The sequence below is a fragment of the Myotis lucifugus genome, unplaced genomic scaffold (genome assembly GCF_000147115.1).
Source record: "Myotis lucifugus unplaced genomic scaffold, Myoluc2.0 scaffold_86, whole genome shotgun sequence".
Lineage (NCBI taxonomy): Eukaryota > Metazoa > Chordata > Mammalia > Chiroptera > Vespertilionidae > Myotis > Myotis lucifugus.
This window is the reverse complement of record NW_005871134.1, coordinates 3834152-3857747: the sequence shown is the minus strand read 5'-3', so window position 1 is coordinate 3857747 and position 23596 is coordinate 3834152.

Genomic DNA, 23596 nt, shown 5'->3' with positions numbered 1-23596 from the left:
CTTTCTAGCCTACTAACTGTAAGTGTATTAGCCATATAGTCTAGTACCTGGCAAAGTTCTGGAAGATTGAACTTGATTGGACAGGTTGTACTAATGGCTGACAAAAGAAATATCATCTATGTAAATAAATATACAGAGCTTAACAAAGAAGTGGGTGCAATCCTAGTATTTGAGGATGTGTATTGAATATTGTATCTGAATAATAATATAGAGTAGAAAAGACCAGAAGTCAGAAGTTAATGAGATCATATCCAGAAGCAGAACAAAGCAGGAAGTTCATTTACTCAATTTTATTAGAAAAAGCAGGAAGTTCATATACTCAATTTTATTAGAAGCAACTAAATGTCTGAGAACCAGATTAGCTAAGTTTAAAACTCAGGGATCTGAGGACACTTTCTTTTTTCTAGGACAAAGATAACAGTAAATCACCTGCCACTCACATATTCTTTCCAAGGCCCAGCTCTATTCATTTTTCTAGTAAATGTCTCTCCAATTTCTTTTCTTCTCTGTATATCCAGTGTTATTACCATACTCCATGCCACCACTATCTCTTGCCTGAATGACTGCAATTGCCTCCTAACAAGCCGCCTCACTGCCACTTATTCTCTCCACAATCTGTTTTCCATATTCCAGTCAAAGAGATTAATCTTCCAATCACTTCCATTGCTTTTAGGAAACATATTAAAGTTCTTAGCATTATCTACAAGACTCTGAAAGCTATCATCCCTGCATGCTTCCACATCCTTACCTGGTGATTCTCTCAGGTCTGCTCTCTCTGCAACTCAACACTGTCCACTTTCTCCTCCTCTGGGTGATATACCTTTTAAGGTACATTCTGCATAGAAAGCTTTCTCCGTTGCCCTTTTCTCTTTTAGACTCTATAGGTATTAATTCACAGTGGACAGAGGATATGCACTGAAGGATCAAAAACTGTTAATACACATACACCCACAAAAAGTAATGCAAAATACCAGAAATGGTAACTACATGGGTAAATATAAAAAATCTTCTATTTAAATATATTTGAAAGACAATTAATTGCTTAAAGCAAAAATATCAACAGTATATTATGAATTTAATAAAATAAATAAAATAAAATATGTCAAAATAATAGCAAAAGGCCAGAAGGAAGAAATAAGAAAACTCAAACAAGAAAATTGGTAAGGTTATAGAAAACTTGAACAACACTAAATTCAACTTAGCTTAACATTATAGACTACTACACTCAACTTGAGCAGAATATACATTTCCAGTACACATAGAAAATTTAGCAACATAGACCACATTCTGGCCATAACATATGTTTCAATATTTTTTAATTTTAATGTAATTTTTTTCAAATGAAGTTGGCATTCAATATTTTATAAAATAATTCAAGCCACACTCATATTTCCTATAACCATAATGAAATTGAATTAGAACTTCATAACAAAAGATATCTGAAAAATTTCCAATTAAATATCTGAAAACTAAATACCACCCTTCTAAATAACCTATGGCCCAAGAAAGAAATCAAGAGGGAAATTAGGAAGTATTTTTGAACTGGATAAAAATGAAAATATAATATAACAAAATGTGTGGGATTTAGCTACGGTAGAACTTAAAGGAAATGTTATAGCACTAATTGCCTATATTAAAAAATAAGAAAAGTAAAATGAGTGACCTTACCTTCTAACTTAAAAAAGTAATAAAAGAAGAATAAATTAAATGCAAGACAAGCAAAAGATATACATAAAGTGGATAAAAAAAGCTGTGATACATTTACACCATAGAATACTATGCAGCTGTAAAAAAAGGACCTCTCACCCTTTGAGACAGCATGGATGGACATGGAGAGTATTATGCTAAGCAAAATAAGCCAGTCAGAGAAAGGTAAGTATCACATGATCTCACTCATATGTAGAATCTAATGAACAAAATAAACTGATGAACAAACTAGATCCAAAGACATAGAAGCATGGAACAGACTGACAAATCTCAGAGGGAAGGCAGGGGTGGGAGAGTGGGTAGAGATTAACCAGGGAACGTACTCGTATATTCATAGATACATAGCCCATGGACAAGGCCAATAGTGTGGTGAATGCCTAGGAAGGGTGGGTGAGGGATAGAGGGGGCAATGGGAAAAAATACATCTGTAATACTTTCAACAATAAAGATAAATTTTAAAAAATAAATATTTAATGCAGCCTCCCTCAATTAAATAGAAGACAGAAAAACAATAGAAAAAACCCAAAATTTTACTCTTTGAAGAGATCAATAAAGTTGATAAACATCTAGCTAGATTTATCTAGAATAAAAACATAATAGACACCCACTACCATCTCCAGAATGTGAAAGGTAAATATTATGAACAACATTATAACAATAAGTTTGACAACTTAAAGTGGACAAATCTCTTGAAAGACACAAAGTACCAAAGTTCAATGTATTGGGTTAAATAGTGTATCACAAATTAGAGTCTTTGCAGATGTAATTAGTTAAGAATTTTGAGATGAAATATTCCTGGTTTTATTGTGAACCCTAAATCCAATGTACCCACAGAAAGCTACAGGGAAGAGGGCCAGGTGAAGACGCAGGCAGAGAATGAAGTTACACTGTCACAAACCAAGAAATGCAATGAGCCACTAAAGTTTGAAGAGACAAGAAAGAGTTCTCTCTAGAGTTTTCAAAGGTTATTTAGCCCTGCTGAAACTTTGATTCCAGACTTCTGACCACAAAAGTTGTGAGAAAATAAATATCTGTTGTTTTAAGCCATCCATTTTGTGGTAATATTAACAGCAGAGTTACACTTCAGTTCTTGGAGTTTGGCTAAGAAAGAATTCAGAGCCAAGAATTCTAATGAAAGAGGTTTATTTAGAAAGTCACAGAGGTAGAAGTGAACCAGCTGGGCTTTATGGACTCAGGAGACAAATTACAGAGGCAAAAGAAAGACCCTTGGAACTCAGGGGAGAAAAACTAAAGGTACACACCTGAGAGAGAAAGGGGGCGGGCTTGCACTAGGCCCTTTGCCTCGAGGGCTTTTACCAGTTTTCTGTCTTTACTGATTGGTCACACTAGGGAGGGTATCACTATTCATTGCATCTTGTACTGATGTCAGTCATAGTGTCACTTCATCTAGTTTTGCTGCGTTTCTGGGCCTGGAGCTGAGACACAATGGAGGCCTAGATATGATCTCTACTTTGACCAAAACTCTGTCTCTGTGGTCAACAGACCCAAGGATTTGTTCCTAAGATTATTTGATGCTGATCAGAACCTCATTATCCTAAAGGCTTAATGCTTAAGAAAGTGGTTGTGCAAGGGTTTGTGTGGGAGTGATATGAAGTTATTCTCCAGTCTCCTTGTTCCTCCTCTAAGGGGGTCTAAATACCATGACTAATGACATGTTAGGGGAGGAAAGGTCATTCTGGGGTGGGGTTCCACAAAGGAGTTTCCAGACTAAGATGGCTTGACTTGTAAATACCACCCAATTTTTCAAGGAGAAATACTGTTAGTTCTACACAAAAATCTTACAGAAAATTGAAGAGCTATGTTTCTCAGCTAATTACTTGAGGCAAGCATTACCTGAATACTAAAATAGAGAAAAACATTACTATAGCAGTGATATCCTTCATGAAAATAGATGCAAAAATTCTTAAATATTTAGCAAATGTAATTCAACATTATAAAAATGCATAATACATGATATCTTCCCTCTCCATTTGTATTCAACATATTGCTGAAGGTTCTAGTATAGGCAACTAAAAAGAAAGGAAGAGAGAGAAATATCCAAATTGGAAGAAAAAATCAAAACTCTCTTTATTTGCAGATGACGAGATTGCCTATCTCGACAATCCTATGGAAGCTACAAAAAGTTACTAGAACTAAGTAAGTTTAGTAAGGTTGAAAGATACAATTGAACATTAAAATTTAATTTTAACAAAGCATTTAAAATACTATCAAACATGTGAAAGGCACCTTAGCCGGTTTCGCTCAGTGAATAGAGCATTGGCCTGTGGACCAGAGGGTCCCAGGTTTGATTCCTGTCAAGGGGCACGTACCTTGGTTGCAGGCCTGGGTACCTAGCCTGGGCCCTTGGTCAGGATTCCTGCAGGAGGCAACCAGTTGGTATGTTTCTCTCACATTGATGTTTCTCTCTGTCTTTCCCTCTCTCTTCCACTCTCCCTAAAAATCAATGGGAAATGCTTAGGAATGAATCTGACAGAAGATGTGTAAGATTTGTACTCTAAAAACAAACAAACAAAAAAAATTACTGAAAATTTTAAATACCTAAATAACAGAAAAAACAAACAAACAAAAACATTACTGAAAATTTTAAATACCTAAATAACAGAAGAGATAATGTGTTCCTTAATTATAAGGTTCAATATAAAGATTTTATTGCCCCTAATTTTTTCTATAGATTCATTTCAATTCCCATAAAACTCCCATCAGATTTTCTTGTAAAAATTGATAAGCTGATTCTAAACTTTATAGGACAATACAAAGTACCTAAAATAGACAACAACAACAAAAACATTAAAAAAAGAAGAGTAAATTTGTAAGAATTACATTACCTAACTTTAAGACTCATTACAATACAACACAGGAACAAGACAGTGTGGTAGTGGCATAAAGATAGACATATGGATCAATGGAAAAGAATAGAGATTCATAGAATGAGATCCATACATTTATGAACAATTGATTTTTGACAAAAGCAATTCAATGTACAAATGATAGTCTTTTCCACAAATGGTTTTGGAACAATTTGATATTCCTTGGATTCATACCTCTTACTATATATAAAACCAGGAAAATGGATCATAGATCTAACTTTAAAATGTAAAACTATAAGATTTCTATAAGAAAAGATAGGAAAAACTATACTGGCCTTGGGTTAGGCAACGGTTTCTTGGATATGACACTGAAAACAAAATCTATAAAAGAAATTATTTATAAATTGAACAGCACAATTAAATAGTTTTGCTCTTTGAGAAAGACACTGCTAAAAGAACACTTATTTATTTATTTTCTTTTTAAAGAATATTTTATTGATATTTAGAGGGAGAAGAATGGAGAGGAAGAGAGAGAGGGAAACATCATGTGTGCACACAACATCAATTTACTGCTTCCTACACACCCCCACCAGGGAATGAGCCTGCCCCCAGGGCATGTACCTTTGACCAGGAATCGAATTGGCAACCTCCACAGTTGCTTGGGATGATGACCAACCAACTGAGCCACACAAGCCAGGGCTTAAAGAGAATATTTTAAAATCCATGCACTTGGCCCTGGCCAGGTAACCCAGTTAGTTAAAGTGTTGCCCAATAAACCAAGGTTGTGTGTTTGATCCCTGATTAGAACACACACAAGGATTAACCAATAAATGCATAAATAAGGGAAACAAAACATAACACTTCTCTCTCCCTTCCTGTTTCTCTCTAAAATCAATTAATAAATAAAAAGCCACGGACTTGAAAAAAGTGTTTGCAAATCAAATACCTAGTAACAGATTTTGTAGCAGAATGTATAAAGAAATCTCCAAATGTCATATAAGAGATTGAATAAACCAATAATAAACAGGCAAAATATTTTTACAGATACTTTGTCAAAGAATACATATGGGTGGTCAATGACCATTTGTCATTAATCATTAGGAAAATATAAATTAAAACACAAAAGATGCCACTAGCCACCTATTAGAATGTCTAGAGTTAAAAAGAATGGCAACTTGTGAGAATGTGAAGCAATCAGAAATCTCATGTACTACTGGTAGGCATATAAAATGGTAGAAAACCTTGGGAAAATATTTTGGCAATTTCTTAAAAGTTAAACACACCTTCCATTAACAGAGCCATTGCATACTTAAGTATTTACCAAAGAGAAATGAAAGTCCACATATATGTGAAGACTAGAGTTGAATGTTCAAAACAACATTATTTGTAAGACCCCAAATATCTATCAACAGGTTAATGGATATACCAATTATGGAATAGCCATACAACAGAATTATACAATAAAGGACAAAAAAACGAATACAGAAGAATCTCAAAATAATGATTCTGTGTTAAAGAAGCCAAATTAAAAAACAAAAGAGCACATACAATCTGGTTTTCATTTATAGAAAATTCTAGAATGTGCAAAACAATCAATAACAGCTGAAAACAAATCAGTAGTTACCTGGGGGATGGGAAGTGAGCAGGAGAGTGGAATTAAAAGGGGCAAGAGGACATTTTAATTTGGGTGATGAATATATTCATTATCTTAATGCAGGTGAAGGTTTCATGAGTACTACATATGTTAAGGATTATCAAATTATCAAATTATAAAGATGTTTGAAAGAGCTGAAAAATAGAGATTGAGACAGGCAATGGTAGGAGACAGAGTGGGTGGTGTACAAGACTTTCCCCAGCATGCTCAGAGCCTTTGACCCTGTTCTTCAGGCAGCCTAGAGCCCTTGAAGAATGTTCTGGGGCAGTGAGATGATTTGCATTTTGACTGATGGCAGTAAAGGGAGAGGACGCCCACACAGATTTTTTTTTAATATCATAATGGATTACAACATGTATTCCAAATAATCTCTGTAGGATTTCCAGTGAAACCAATTAGTATACATTTGAAGAGGTGCTGGTGGTGTTAGGGACTTATTCTGTAGCCATTCAAACAGTTTGGCCCATGTTGACATACAAGTTAGTAAGTGGCAGAGCAATGATTTAAAACCATGGCTTTCTGATTTGAAAGCCCACTTCTCTTTTCTCTATACAAACTTCCCACACCTGGGAGCAAATCTCATCCCAAAGCCTAGTGGTGATGAGGACTCATATAATCAAAGGATAATTTTCAGGATTTTCCTCAAATCCGAATGTGGACAAGATGTTATGTGATGTCAGGGCCTGCTGTGATGGCTCTTAGTGGAAGCTGAACAGGCTGTGCTTGCACGCACACCACTGAGGCATGCTGAGCCGCTCATGGATGGCCTGTAACCTCTTCATTTGAAACTATGAGTTGGATTCCATGATCATCCCCATAGCCACACAGATTGAAAGTGATTCAAATGGCCATTCACTGTCTTGCTTAAGGGTAGTGAATTTAGGAGGCTGGGAGGCCGATATGGGCACAGCACTCCATGTTGGTTCAAGAATAGCATCTCTAATCCAACCCAGATGAGGTTGTTGCTCAGGGACGCTGTTAGTGTAAAGAGAGTAGGAAGCAAGAGTGCCAAACTCAATTTAGCAAAGGAGAGGTTAAAACTAAAATAAGCAGTCTCTCAGGAAACATGAAAAGCAGTTACTCCTATTTCAGCCTGTTTGGAAGTCTTTGAAGGAATTTGACATTTTGACAAGCTGAAGTATCAGTCAGTCATTCTATGGCAAATGCATAGAAACCTACATGGAATTTGCGTGTTTGGTTTTTCAAAACTGTTCAACAAAAACCCTCTTTGGACCTTGGCTAATAATAGTAATCAAAACTTTAATAATAGAGTTGTCATTTACCCCCCCCCCCTTTTTTTTATAAGTTGGATGGGTCTGAAGACTACTTATGCAGTTTTCACACAAAAGAATGAGCAATAAGTGTTTTAGACTTGTTACATAATCATATTTTTGCAGACAAGGAAGAAAAGGGAAGAAAAGTAGACGTAAGTCCCCAGTCAGTTTGGCTCAGTGGATAGAGTATTGGCGCAGCAGCTGAGTGCCCCAGGGTCAATTCCAGTCAAGGGCAGATACCTGTTGCAGGATCCCCTGCCTGGTTGGGGTGCATGCAGTAGGCAACCAATCAATGTCTCTCTCTCTTACATCAATGTTTCTTTCTCTGTCTCTTCCCCTCCCTTCCACTCTCTCCCCTCTTTCTAAAAAAAAAAAAAAATCAATGGAAAAAAATATCCTCAGGTGAGGATTAACAACAACAAAACAGTGGGCCTAAGGATTAAGGAATGTTTCTCTAATTTTGCTAAATTTTATTTAGGTTTAGAGAGAGAGGAAAGCAAGATTAGTTTTCATTCACTCATTAGTTCTCATTCGGTTATTTATTGAACTTAATGTGCATTAAGCAGAACAGCAAGGTTACCCTGTAAACAGATTAGACTCTGTCCTGTTGTTTGTGGTGCTCGTAGTGGAAATTAACAGAGCAGAGGGATAAAAATGCATGTCTTAGAAAATACTAGGTTCAAGTTCTGACTTTCCTCACACTGCCTCTGATAAACTTCTTTACATTCCTAAGTAGATTTTTTTCTTATTTGTAATGAACTATACAGCAATGCATACTTCAAGAATTTCAGTGAGCATTACCTGACATCATGCACCCAAACCACTTTAACTCAGCAATGTGCACTGTCTACATTGCCATTGTACATTGCAACATGTCATGGAATAGGTGCATATATCATTGCAGTATAGTGGGATTATCTGTGGGTCAAGTACTTTGCATATGCTATCTCACTTAGCCTTCATAAACATCTTTCTATTATTTTCATTTACCAGTGAGGAAACTGAGGGACAGACATTTAAAAAACTTTCTTAAAATCATTTACTAGTAGTTAATAAGTGACAAAGTCAGGACTTGAATCAAGTTTCCTCTGGTTCCCAAACCTATGTATTTTTCACTCAGCAATGCTGCTTTCTGAGTTAAAATGTAAAAGACACAAATGCCATGAAAAATATTTATTGATTAATGAAAATCCTGTGGTACGATTCTATTACTAACCAAATCTCCACATTTATATCAGTATTCACACACATAAAATCAAATTGTGAAAATAAATGTAAATTTTCTTATTCAACAACATGATTTTCCAGAGAATTTCCCACTGAATGTGCCCTTTCTTCTCATAAGCCTTTATATAGATGAGTTTTGGTTGAACTTTCCAGCCATGCTTATGGTGATTGCACTTGCTAAGCCAAAATTTAAGAGACTATTCTAAAAATAAATAATCCTTCTTAAAATTACATGTGAAGCTTTATACATTAAGCACAGATAGTTAGAATCCTCTTTAAAAGTATATGAAGCAAGGGGGGTAGTTGGGGCGGGGGAGAGATTAACGAGGGAATTTATATTCATTAGGCATAGCCCATGGGCACAGCTAATAGTGTGATGAAGGCCTGGGAGGGGCGGGTGAGGGGTGGAAGGGATCAATGGGAAGAAAAAAATGGAACATCTGTAATACTTTCAACAATAAAGATAGTTGAAAAAAATAGTGTCAACAATAAAAAGAAATTCACCTGGGGAAAATGTATATGAAGCAGAACAGTCTGAGACAACTGGCTCTAATATAGGCCACATAGGACAGTGGGTGAGTGAGGTTATATCAATGAGGCTAATTGAGGTCAGAGATGAGCACTCAGAGCTCCACCCCAGTTTCTAGCTGTGTGGCCCTGGGCAAGTTGGTCTTTCAGGTTCAGTTTCCTCAACTGTAAAGTAGAAATTATAGGGATAGCAAATAGCATTTATGCAAGAGGCTGTTTAAAGGATTAAATGGGGTTGTGGTACAGATTAATTAGCCCAGCTCTGACAAGTCACACTGAATACTCTGTGGATGTGGTGGTGGATGCTGCGCGGTGTGTAGGTCTCCGCAGTCAGTTCTTTCCAAGTTCAAGCAAAACAGTCCAACAAACAGCCAATTTACAAGAACAGCTAAATCTATGAAAAGATGTTTTGATGAAAAATATCCCCTATAAAGCTCTCCGTTTTCAATTCTTCTGATTGCTTCAGAGAGGTCTTCAGTTAGGTGTTAATGCACACATGAAAAGGACTGGCAATCTTTATTTGAACAAAGAGGTGTTCAGTGAAAAAGACTCATATAAAGCTAGTCTTTCTCAGCCCACAGCTGAGGAAGTGAGAGATGGGGTTCCAAAGGTATAGGCCTTAGAGGTATCAACTCAGAAAGTTCAACCTGAAATGTCGAATTCATCAAGTTGTACAGTAGTCTATATATTCATAGAAAAGACCTCTTCCACAAAAAGACAGTAGAGCCTAGCCTGGTGTTCAGATCTCAGTTTCTAATACCATTCTCCAATAGAAGAGATCACAACTCTTCAATAAATGGCTTGTTTTAGAGTCAGGGCATAGAATATACAAGAAAAACTATAGCAGCTTTTAGCACCAGCAACTAAAGTACTGCTCAAAACACAAAATGATGAGGCTATGCGAAATGGACACAGACGCCAGCGGAAAGTGTTCAATGGCCAAAGCAGGATCAATTTGAGTAACAAAATAAATAATATATTCTTGATCTATAGCCCCGAGTACAAAATATAGCCCATTCTGACATAAATAAATGATAGAATAAAAGATATACAGAGGAGAAGAGATAACTCTCCAATAGAGAGGAATTTCAAGTAATGAATGTAAATACTAGCTCAGCTACTCCTTAATTATGGATATGCTTAGTGACTTGCTTACAAAGAGTACACTATGGAAAGGGGGAAAATAACTGTACAGTGGAAAATCCTGGCAAATACTATCTTTGATAATTTTGCAATATACTCTTGTCAGAACTGTAGAGGTATGTCTCACACAATTTTGAGATCCTAGGGAGCAGAGACCATGTCCCTCTATTGTAGAAAGGCATGGGAAAGGCTTTTAGAGACTGAACTAGGTGCCAGTCCTTTCTTTGGATAAACATGAATTTAATTAAGTGTCAAATAAATATAGAAAAAACTACCAGAACAGTATAAAACAATAGGTAGTTAATAAATAAATTAATGACCGCAGTAATGTAATCGCTGACTTATATATAGGTCAAGGTCCCAAATGTGCTACTTAACTCCCATTATATTTACACAAGTCTTGTTTTCAACCTTCTACTACTTCCCAAATATAAGGTCATTTTGTACAATCTGCCTTGTTATTTTCCCTACTCTCTTCCTAAATCGCTGAGCAATGCTATTTTGCCCTTCTATTGCTGATGATTCTGTTATAAATGTCAATGCCTCGAAGTAATCTTTGAAAAACAAAATGGGAAAATAAGGAATGACAGATTAACTTGGGCCTCCAGGATATCCAAGGGGAGCACAGGCCTGGGATGGAAGCATTGAAGTTTCTTTGGTTAATTATACTGTTTGAATTTCACTCGACTCCTATCATTTGGGGGAAGAGGGGAGGAAGTTGTTTTTAATAGAGCTAACAGAATCCATAAAATGTATTTATAAAATTTGATAAAAATCACAATATGTTACCCAGAAAATTAAAAAAGAAACTCATACCCAACCAGCGTGGCTCAGTGGTTGAGTGTCGACCTATGAACCAGGAGGTCAAGGTTCAATTCCTAGTTAGGGCACATGCCCTGGTTGCTGACTTGATCCCCCCATAGTGGGTATGCAAGAGGCAGCCAATCAATAATTCTCTCTCATCGTTGAGATTTTGATGTTTCCATCTCTCTCTCCTTCTCCCTTCCTCTCTCAAATCAATATATATTTAAAGAATACACTCATTAGAACATTAAAAAAAGAAACTCACAGAGTAGAAAATGAAATATCTGTTGTTCATTTAGCTGACAAAAAAACTTTTATCCAGAATATGTAAAAAACTTTATAAGTCAATAGAAAAATGTGGATAATTCCAAAGAAAAATTAGCAAAGGACTGGGTACTTTGCAAAAGAGGATATACAAATTACTTCTGAAATTCAGGAAAAAATATTCAAGTTTATTAGTAATCCGGGCATGTAAATTAAAAGCATACTGACATATAACTATATACCCACCAGAACAGCTAAGATAAACAACCTGGAAAATACTGAATGTTGGCAAATATGTGGATGAACCAGGACACTCCTGTACTGCCAGTGGGAGTGTAATTTGGTACACATACTTGGAAACTATTTGAAAATATCTACTAAAGCTGCACATATGCTTAACCTTGCCAATCTACTCCTCATTATGTACTCAACAGAATGCCTATATGTGTTAACAAGAACCCATAATCCTAGAATATTTATCACAACTTTGTTCATAACATTCCTTAGTTGAGAACTACACAAATGCAAATCAGCAATAAAATGAATAAATCCATTATTCTATATACACAAATAGGGATACTGTAAAGTGATGAGAATTGGATATTCTATAGCTATATTCACAAATATAGATAAATCTCACAAAGAATATTGAGGGAAAACTAAGACAAGAGTACATGCTGTGAAGATCCATTTTATATTAAACTACTGGCCCCAGTGCATGGATTCGTACACATTGAAAGGAAATTAATTAGAAGAAATATTTTAATATTGCTATTAGCCCTTTCTTTATAATAGAAGTATCAGAGATGAAAGAAAATTAGTAAAGTATATATGATGATAATATATAAATTGATTAATAAATAAACAATAACAACATGATATAACAACAAAGACATGATATGAAAAACATATAAAAATAACAAAAGCATGATATAAAAACATCAATTAAAACAATGACTGATAAATTGATTAAACTTATTCTAATATCTCCCTGTATATACATTAAGAGTAAAAATACTCTTAATACATTCTGTCGATGACGCCAGCTTCTTTTGGCTTCAGAGGTACGTTGTGCCAATAGTTGGGCTTCAGACATATTCTGTCAATGATGTCACTTACTTTCAGCTTCAGAATGTCAACAAAAACAACCAAATTCACGATTGACAATGACAGATCGAAACACACTTGTGCGATTGGTGCCAGCGAGAGCTTTTTACGTATCGCGCATGTGTGAGTCAAGGTTCATTTTTAAATTGCCAGTGCATGTCATATGTACCGGTCAGTCAGATGGTTGGACAGATATATGGTCAGTCACTTAGCCTTTTATATATATAGATTAATAGCAGGCATACCTAGTAACATATGTTACTGGAATTCAGTATAAAAGTTACTCCTGGGTAAGGGGCTGGATAGTGGACTGGATGAGAACACCAGGGATAAGGTTCTGTGTCTTGCTTTGGCGTGTTAGTTACATGTGTATGTTTAGGTGTGAAAATGTATCAACTTGTACATTGTGATATATAACCTAATGCTTCCAATAAGTACAGTTACAAATACAATACTTCAGTACAGATTCTTGTTCATTTTAGGTGTGAGCTGAGGTGGAGTGTTACACAACCCAGGGAGCACCTGTATGAGGTTGCATAGGAATGAAGACTTGACATAGGGGTGCTTGGGACACTCAATAGTTAACATTAATGAAGAGCTATTCCAGACACTGTCATAAGACTTTGACGTGCATTATGTCATTTAACCTGTGCAACAATCTCCGGAGTTGGAAATTATCTCCATTGTACAGAAAAGGAATTAACTTGATCTGCCTGAGGTAGAGGTAGACTCAGACTCATGCCCTTGTCAGTCTGACTTCAGAAATTGACCTCTTAGCTAATATGCCAGAGTCTTTATTCATTTTTTATTAAATTATATACATAGGTATAGTTTAAGAGCAATTATTAGCTGAAAGTGACCTCTACTGGCCTCTTTGCACACCCTGACATCCCCTCAATCTGGAATTTGAATATGGTATTTGTGAACCAAGTCACTCTGTGCGCCTAGAATGCAGATTTGCTCCTAACAATGACATGCCTTTGCAGAGCAGCTGGGAATTGATGTCTCATGGGATATGCATTTGGTGAGGAGCCACCGATGAGCTCAGCAATAGGAAGAGCCTAGACTTTGCATGAGGAGAATTGAATGTAGTTCCATTTTGTCAGCAGCAAGTTGTGTGGTGCTGGACATGGTCATTGTGAATCTTGAGCCTTAGATTTTGCAATCGTAAATGAAAAACATAAGTACTTCTCCAGTCCCTAAAGAGAAGTGTTCTCCTCTTGATTGGCTGCCTCCTGCACACCCACTACTGGGGATTGAGCCTGCAACCTGGGCATGTGCCCTGACCAGGAATAATCAAACTGTGACCTCTGGGCTCATGGGTCAACTCTCAACCCCTGAGCCACGCTGGCCAGGCTCTCCCTTACCTTTTGTTTTTGTTTCCTTTTCTTGTGTTTTTTTTTTCTTTTCTTTTCTCTCTGTGCTATACACTGCCTAGTAACTATTGCATATGCTATTATAGTTTATCCTCACAGTAATCTAAGAATCATTCTCTTTTGCTATGCCCACTTTCGTAATGGGGACATTGAACCTTAGAGAGATTGAATAGTTTAAATGCATGTACCTGTGACATTTCTCCTCCATTACTTAATGTCTCTGAGTCTCAGCTATAACATAAAATAATTGTAACTGTTCCATCTGATACCTAGGAAAGGTTTTTTATTTTTATTTGTTGTTGTCATTGTTGTGCTTTTGATTTTAACATTTAAGGGCACCAACTGTATGCCTGGAAGTCTTTTAGATCCTTGAAAATATATCATTTCACTAAGTTCTTATAACAACCCCAAACTTGAAATTAAGTCCATTTTACAGATGAGAACACAAAATCTCAAGGAGCCCCAGACGTTTTCCCAAGCCCATTCAGTTATAACCCAAGCCAAGGTTTATCTTACTCCAACCTGTAGGGTCTATTCACTAAGCCCAGAGCCCTCACATTTTATGGTTCTAAGAATTAAAATGTTAAAGCAATTATTAATCATTGAAATAATAGTATAAAGGAGAAAGTTAATTTTGAGCAAACTTGAATATTTTATGACCAAAAACAATTTCATTAACTTCTTTCTCATTCTTTCTTTTTATCATAATTTGAAATTTAACCATCCACCACAATTATTTATTTTTATTTATTTAAAAAATATCAGCCACATGTTCAATGGGGCTAAGCCCTGAGGAACTAGGAAGGGGAACCTGCTTGTCCATCTTTAAGGACAAGCTTGGGTTAGGTGGAGAGTGAAGGTTGAAATGTTTCGGATGAGGAGACTGGATAGAAAGGGATATGTAGGTAAAACAAACAAACGTGTGGTATGACAGGGGTAAGCACTAAGGTGAGCCCCCAAACCAGGTGAGAGGTGATTGGTGATTCTTGGAGATAGTATGAGACAACTAAGCAGATAAGAGTAATTAGAAATTAGGACTTCTAATGGATAGAAATAACTTATTAAAAACTATATAACTGATAAATCCTGGTGACTTCTAGGACAGTTTCAAGTATTTGTATTGAAATTACGGTGAGTGGCAAGAGGAAGTGGGAGGGTCGCGTAATTTGAGACCTGAAGCTTACAAAAGTTGAGGAGCCTTCTTTTAGGAAAACACATACAATGAGGTAAGTTGGTGCATATTTATTAAAAATGGGAAAATAAATTACAATAAATAAGTGGATTCTTGGAGATTTAGGTCTCTTTCTTCCTGAAACAGAAATTCGTATATAGAAATGCATAAATGGAAATGTTTTTTTATCAAAACTTAAATATTTCCATTAACCTATAATACTCTAAGTCATTTTTCATACTCAGTGGCCCATGCAAGTGAAATGACCTGAAAAAGTAACTGACATAAACTTCATCTTAAATCTGTCTCTGGAAGGAGGTGAAGGTAGTCTGGCATGTAGATAGGAGTCTAGGATGGTCCCACCTGCCCAGTGAGCATGTTCCATGTAGTCCTTCCCCTTGAATGCAGTGTATGAACACACTGGGTGTCAGAGATGATTAGATTATAGTATGTGGCAAAGGTGGAAGGATTTTGCGTATGTAATAAGGTAGCCAGTACATTGACTTTGAGTTCATCAAAAGGGAGATTATAAGGGTGATCTCATAAAGAGGTATCAGAAAGGTTTTTCTGCTGGCCTTGAAGAAGCAAGCTGCCATATTGTGAGAGGGACATATAGCAATGAACTGTGAATAGATTCTAGGAACTAAGAGCTGACATCCAGCCAGAAAATAGGGACCTCAGCCATACAACGTCAAGAGATTGATTTCTGTACGTCACCATGTGAGCTTGGAATGGGACCCCCACACCCCAGAAGGAAACAAAGTGGCTAAAAAATTGATTGCAGTTCTGTGAGACTCTGTGCACAAGACCCCAAAAAAAGCTGTGTCTGGACTCCTCGCCATAGAAACTGTGAAATAATAAAGGTGTTGTTTTACCCTGTTAAGTTTGTGATGCAGCAGTAGAAAAATAATACATCAGTGAATCAGGAGCAAGAGGAGTTAGGTATGCCACCCTTTGAAATTCACAGAGGTGCAATGAAGGTTACCTCCACAAGACCATTTCAACAAAAAATTGTTTGACCTACAAGTTTGTGACACTTATATACGTCTCCATGGGATATAATTTAAGGGTGACTGTTCAGACTTCAAACCCTGGTGCTAATGTCCTGGGTGACCATGGGTTCATCACTGCCTTCAACAAGGATCAGTGCTCTTGTCTTCGCAGGGAGGGAATGGATGACTTGATCTGCAGAGATTTTTCATTTTAGACAATTTTATGAAGTTGTCAGATGTCCTATGAGAATACAAGCTCCAAAGAAAGCCAGTGGCCCCCCTATTCTTCTGGATATGTCCCCTAAGTCTAGACACCCAGTTTTCCTTCCATGTCAAAGTGGAATGAATTCTGTACTAAATTTCCTTTGCACATAATATCATTATAGAACAGGAGATTTATTCTCAGAAATGGTCCATTCACTTCGATTAACCACACCTAAAACTCCTCTGTTGACCTGAGAGTTTTCATTTAGAACTTGCTGATGCAATATACATCAAATTATATCCACTGTTAATTTTAAATTAACTCAAATTAACTCAAAGTATTTAATTAACACCTCTTCAATCAAAAAAAATAATAATAAAAATACTTTCCACTGAGGGCAATGAAGACCACTTAGGAGATTTTTAAAATCAAATTTAAATCCTATATCCATCCAAACTCTTTCACAATTAAAAATACTCAGGGTAGAGATGTATATAAAGCAATTAACACCTCTGAGGAGTGGATGAGGGAGGAATACTAAGCAAGATTTGATTACAGGTTGAAGTGAGGCTGAGGCTTTTCATAATTGTAGAAGAGTCCCCTGGTCTCCTAGGTATATGTTAAAACAAGAAGGGAAAATATAAAACTTGTGAGCTCACTAAAGACCATAAAATCTGATGGTACACTTAACAAGCCTGCTCAAATATTAGGTTCTGAGGTCTTTGTAAAAAGTGGGGATGGGTTAGTGGAACCAGTGTCTCTGTTATTATTTGGATGATAACCTGAACTAAGTTATTAACTTCTTTGGGTCCTGTTTTCCTTATTTGAACCCGAAATGGGGTGTTATTCATATCAAATCAGCATTTCCTAAAATGTGTTACTAGAATCACCTGGTCCTTGGGCTGTGGATATGTGTTAAAATACACAAAGACCATTTTTAAGTGTCCAAATCAGTTTTAGAAAAGGCTGGGAATTAAGTAGATTTATTTATTTTGTTGTTGTTTTGCAATTGTAGGATTTTTAAAAGTTTTTTTCTAGATTGATGGGGCCATGTGAATCTCCCAGGTGATTACCTTCAGCTCATTTGATGAAAGGGTCCCCTATTCTTAGATGATATCTAGGAACTGTGTTTAGCAGAACACCTGTTGGAAAGCACTAGATGAGTGATCTCTAAAGACCTTGGCAGCTCAGCATCCTTTGAATCTTGATCATCTTGTCTGTACATGAGCTCTAGGTACATTTGTGAGCTGGAAAGGATGTTAATAGGCAAAGCACTTTGACAGTAATTTACTAAGTCTCCTTGATAAAGTCAAACATTTAATTAAATATTCATTAATTTCAAACCTGAGCTTTGTTAACCATGGATTTATTTCAAATAAGTATAGAGGAACTTTTCGTTTTCACGTTTTCTTTATAGTTTCAGATGTACACATTCACTTATACCTGAAAAGTTTAAATTACTGATTTTTAAAAATATGCCTTTCAGGACGTCTTGCTTCCATTGGTCCTTTCCAGACCCTTACCTAATTCAGGCAGCCAAAAATAAAAATTACCAAGTTGAGACAGGATTAAACTCCACACTATAATAGCATAGTGTGTAGAAATGAAAGACAGTTTGGTATGTTGTAAAGATAAAGGGCTTTGGAATGGAATGGCCTAGGGCAGGGGTCCTCAAACTACGGCCCAGGGGCCACATGCAAATACAAATATTGTATTTGTTCCTGTTTTTTTTTTTTTTACTTCAAAATAAGATATGTGAAGTGTGCATAGGAATTTGTTCATAGTTTTTTTTTTAAACTATAGTCCGGCCCTCCAATGGTCTGAGGGACAGTGAACTGGCCCCCTGTTTAAAAAGTTTGAGGACCCCTGGCCTAGGGGCTCAACTCTGAGTCTCATCACACTACCTGTGTGATCTTGGGCAGGTTACTCAAACACTTTAGGGCACTTTATCCTTATCTCCTAACAGTGTTAGTATAATCAGGCTGTATATTTACTGAGTATGATTAAAATTCATGAATTAAGCATTGCTTCTCATATCCTATAACAATCAAATGTTTCTTATGTGAACCTACTTAAGCTGTTGGGTACTATGGCAGCTTAACCTTGTTAATTAAACATAACTCCCAGTGTCTTTAGGTTTCAAAGATCTACTTTTACTTAAAAGTCACTTCAGCTTCTGTGTAAAAGTTCAGCCTCTTAGAGTTAAGTCTTCATCTCTTTCTCCTAAAGAAGAGGGTATAAGTAGTACCTTTTTGCACCAGTCAATCTTTGAACCAATTAAGAAATAATGCAAAGGAGTAAATAAAATGACCAAAATACTCCATTTCTTTGAATCCACCAAGGAATGCACCATTACTTTAAGACATACCATTATTTTATATATTTTAGAAAGATCAAAACATTGCTAATTAGTAACTGACAATGAGCTTTGTTATAATTTATTTTTAACACTTATTAAAAGAAAATTTACACTTAATCGTTCATATATTTTTATCAGACAGCAGACTTATGCAAATAAAAGAAAAATATGAACCCACTAAACTGGTAGTTTTTCTACCACTTCTTTGTATTGGGAGATTGATTTTTTTCACTCAAATGGGTCAATATCTGAGCTTTCTCTGCATTTTGTGCTTTGTTCCATCAGAAGTCTTAGTGGCACTGCATTATTAAAATACTCCATTAGAAAACATCTGGAAACCATTAGTGCTGGACTTTTTATAATAATGTAGAAGTAGCCTAATTTTAACTCCTGCTTCAAGGATGTTTATAAACATATGTGATCTAGCTCCTCACTATATGGTTTATAAGGCTCCAGTGTCTCTGATATTCATTCAGCAAGTTTGACACAGGCTCATTTGATATTAGCAACTGTGCAGGAAATGCCTGCCACTGGGCCAACAGTGCCCCAGATGCTATCAGTTGTAACAATTTCAGAAATTTTAAAATTCTGAAAGGATGTGAGTCTTAGAATCACTGAAATATGGCATCATCTTTACCACTGATGAAGTATATTTTTAAGAATGTGACTAATACCTATGAGCAAGTAATCTTTCCAATACTGAACGGAGACGGTCTGAGCTACTCACACAGAGACCCTGGTCTGGCCATGCATGTGCCCAACAAGTAACTCACTGTCAATAGAAAGAAGAAAAGGCTCTGCTACACAAGCCAGTTTCTCCTTTTAAGTTAATAGATCAGCTAAGCCACAATGTGAGGATGTGGACAGAGCCATCCAACAGGAATGGGGAAGAATGATTGCCCCACAACAATGTGTGGATACTGAGTACAGCATATTTAATATCGCCTTTGGGTGAGCAGGTTAAAAGAGATTCATGACTGTACTCTGTATTCTCTGAATCTTCTTAGTCTCTACTGCAAAGTGGCTTATCTGGTCTGCTTCCTCAATATGATGGAATGGGAGCCTAGGAAGTCCCCCTGCTTCCACAGGGTCTTTATGGATCTAGTAGCATTCTGGTATCCCTATACCAGGATATGCAAGGATTCCCATTTTTTCTGCACACTTCACTTCACATTGTGGGATGCAATAGAGCTGCCACAGTCGACCTATCTAGACACATACCACATTGCTGCTGCTTCATGCTATAGCCCCATGTCATCTCCATGTTGCCTCACGCTGAAATTCTGAAGACTGGAAGCCTAGAGGCTTGATGCTACCAACTACATAGAAAAGTGGGTCTCTGTACCTCTGATATTCTCAGGTATACCCAGACCCCATACCTCTCTGAATGTAACTATTACTTTCTGCTCCCCTAGTTTCCACACTAAGAGGGAAAAAGTCTGGATGCACTTTTTGACATTTCACTGTTTTATTTATTTTATTTTATTGTTTAAAGTATTACAAATGGTAGTACATATGTCTCCTTTTTTTCCCCATTGACCTTCCGCTGGCCTCCCCTACCCCCCAGCACATGCTCTCACCCCATCCCCCCAGTGTCTTGTGTCCATAGGTTATGCTTATATACATGCACATAAGTCCTTTGGTTGATCTCTAACACCCCCTCCCAACACTCCCCAGCTTTCCTGCTGTAACTTGACAGTCTGTTCAATGCTTCTCTGCCTCTGTATCTATCTTTTTGTTCTTTTATTGCCAGTTCTACCCCATGTTTGAAATGAGTTAGATTTCAAACTTTTCTTCTTTTCATGTTGGAATATTCCTCTTCCTTTGTATCCCTTCTTTTTTCTAGCTATACAATGGCCAGGGACCATGATTTAAGAATAGGGTCATAGTATGGTTTGTTGTTCAAATTAGGATAATTTTGAGTGAGAATGGGGGCATTATTCATAATTACATTGAAAAAACTGGGGTAAACCAGGGACAATCAGGCATGATGGATATTGTGATATGCCACCCATATACCCCTTTGGGAAGATGGAATTAGCTGAGGAGGGTTTACTTACTCAATGGCACCTCTTTAGCAGAGAAAATGTTATCCCAATGACCAGCCCTGTCTGTGTATGTGGAGGGTGGTATAAGTGCTTGACCCATTCAACTCTACTCAGGGCTATTCTGTATAGTCACCTCACCTTCAGAACTCCCAGTAGAAATGCCTGGAGCTCATATACTGAGACTGCATTTCAGCCCTATCCTTCCTTTCCCTTTTCTTCCTCCAGTGTAAATCCCCAGGGTATTCTCTAAATCAACTTCCTTCTCTCTAACTTCCATTGTCCATCTTCAAGTCTGCTGCTCAGGGAAACCTACCTGAAACACTAGGCAAACTAAGTTGTATGGCCATCCTATTGATGGGGAACATTTTTTAAATACATTTTATTGATTTTTCACAGAGAGGAATAGAGAATTAGAAACATCGATGCGAGAGAAACATGGATCAGCTGCCTCCTGCACACCTCCCACCGGGGATGTGCCCGCAACCCAGGTACATGCCCTTGACCGGAATCGAACCTGGGACCCTTCAGTCCACAGGCCGATGCTCTATCCACTGAGCCAAACAAGCTAGGGCGATGGGGAACATTTTATAGCATGTAAATTATACCTCAAAAAGCCTGACTAACCACACACACACAAATACACACACACGCACACACACACACACACAAACACACATGCATAACGTTTGCAAAATATTGGAAAAGTAAAATTGGAAAAACATCCCTATTACGTTGTGATGTTGGAGATAACCGAACCTCACCTAAGATTAAAATGAGAATTGATAAAATCAACGTGAAGGTCCTGGGAGCAAGTATGACATTTAATAATCTATGAAGCAGTCAATCTTGGCTTTTTCCCTTCTCTTTTCCTATTCTTTCACAAAAATGAGAATTTGATTCTTCACAAAATATGTGATTTATATTTCACAACCCTGTTTCAGATACCCTGAAACCTCATTATAGTATGCTTCATTGCAGAATAGGATCCCCACTATACACAAAGTGTTAATTTCTAACATATTAAAAGGACCTAATTAATCATGTTATATCACATGAAAGACTAAGTCATTGCAAGAACTTCAGCAAAACATTATAGTGAAGATACAACCTGGCATGAAAGCAGTACTTACATTGTTTTTAAATAAACTGCCATCTCCATTCTTTCATTCATTCATTCATGCAACATGCATTTATTAGATATCTACCATGGGGAGACTACTTCTCAAAGGTCTAAAAGTTTATACTATAATTTTATTCTTGCCCTCTAAAAACACATTGCTTAGGAATGAAAACAGATCTGTAATTGAGAATTTTAACAATGTCAAATATTATGATAGAGAAGTACCTGGGTACTGTGGGAGTTAGAGCAACTAAACATGGCAAACGAAATCTTCTGAAATGAGTTGAGGACAGGTCTTGATTCTAATAGAAAAGTAAGAGTCTTCTAAGGCCTCCAAAGTGTGGAGAAAGTTTTAAGGCAGAGAAAACAACTTTTGCAAGGGCATAGAGGTATTATAGACCTCAGGGTCTGTAGTAATCCACAGGTAATTTTGTAGGTCAGGAGTATACTGTTTGTGCATGGGGGAGGTAATGGAAAGGGCTAGACGAGGTACTCAGAATAATTAACCTTTACTTAACTCCTGCTACAAAAAGACCAATGTTCTAAACATATAGTTTATATTATCATTAGTTTCTCACAACAGTTCTATGAGTTAGGAACTGTGATTATTCTCCATTTTACAAATGTTGCACCAAGTGATTTACCCAATATCACATTTAAAACAAGTGACTCAACCAGGATTTTAACCTAGGAGTCTGGCTCCACGTGTCATGTTCTAATCCCATGCTCTACTCTCTCATTATGTTGAAGGTGATATAATACCCTTGGAAATCATAATTCAAATTGGATGCAAATCAGTGGTGAAAACTAAATTATTTAGTCATGTAAGATCTGTGGATGGAGAAGTTATCAGAAGTGTATTGGGAATATAAATGTCATAGGAAAGGATGATAAAACCAATGGAACTTAAATCTAGGCATATGTAGTGTCCATCAGCAGGATTTTAAAATTGTACACTTTAAAATTTGGAGATGATCAGTTTCATAAGTATAGTTATTAATCGATGAATGTTGCAGACTGATTTAATCTAAAATTATGTTTAACCATGTTAGGTTGACTTAATTTCAAATTATGGCACTACCTCTCACTGACTTTAAGATTCGAGGTAGATCACCTAACTTCTCAGGCACAAATCCCTATACTTTAAAATGGGGGGGTTGGGAGCTGCCTGCGTGTGTTTATTTGAAGAGGTTTTGTGATGATTAAATTTTAGAAAGTTATTTTTTAATCATTTTTTAAATTTTTCAATTATTGTTGACATGCAATATTATATTAGTTTCATGTGTACACCTCAGTAATTAGACATTATGTAACTTACTAAGTGTTCATCCTGATAAATTTCATACACATCTGACATCATACATAGTTATTAGAATATTATTAACTATATTCCCTAGGCTGTACTTTATATTTCTGTGACTGTTCTGTAATAACCAATTGGTATTTCTCAATCCCTTCACCTTTTTCACCCATTCCACCAACCCCTGTCCCATCTGGCAACTGTCAAAATGTTTTCTGTATCTATGAGTCTGTTTCTGTTCTGCTTGTTCGTTTATTTTGTTTTTTAGATTCAATTATTAGTGGATATATATTTATTGTCAATTTATTATTCATATTTTCACCCTTTTTCCTTATACTTCTTATATAATATCCTTTAATATGTTATTTAATTCTGGTTTGGTGGTGAGGAACTCCTTTAGCTTTTTCTTATCTGGAAAGCTCTTTATTTGTCCTTCAATTCTAATTCCTGAAATATTGTAGGCTCTTGATAAATACTAGTTGCCTTTTT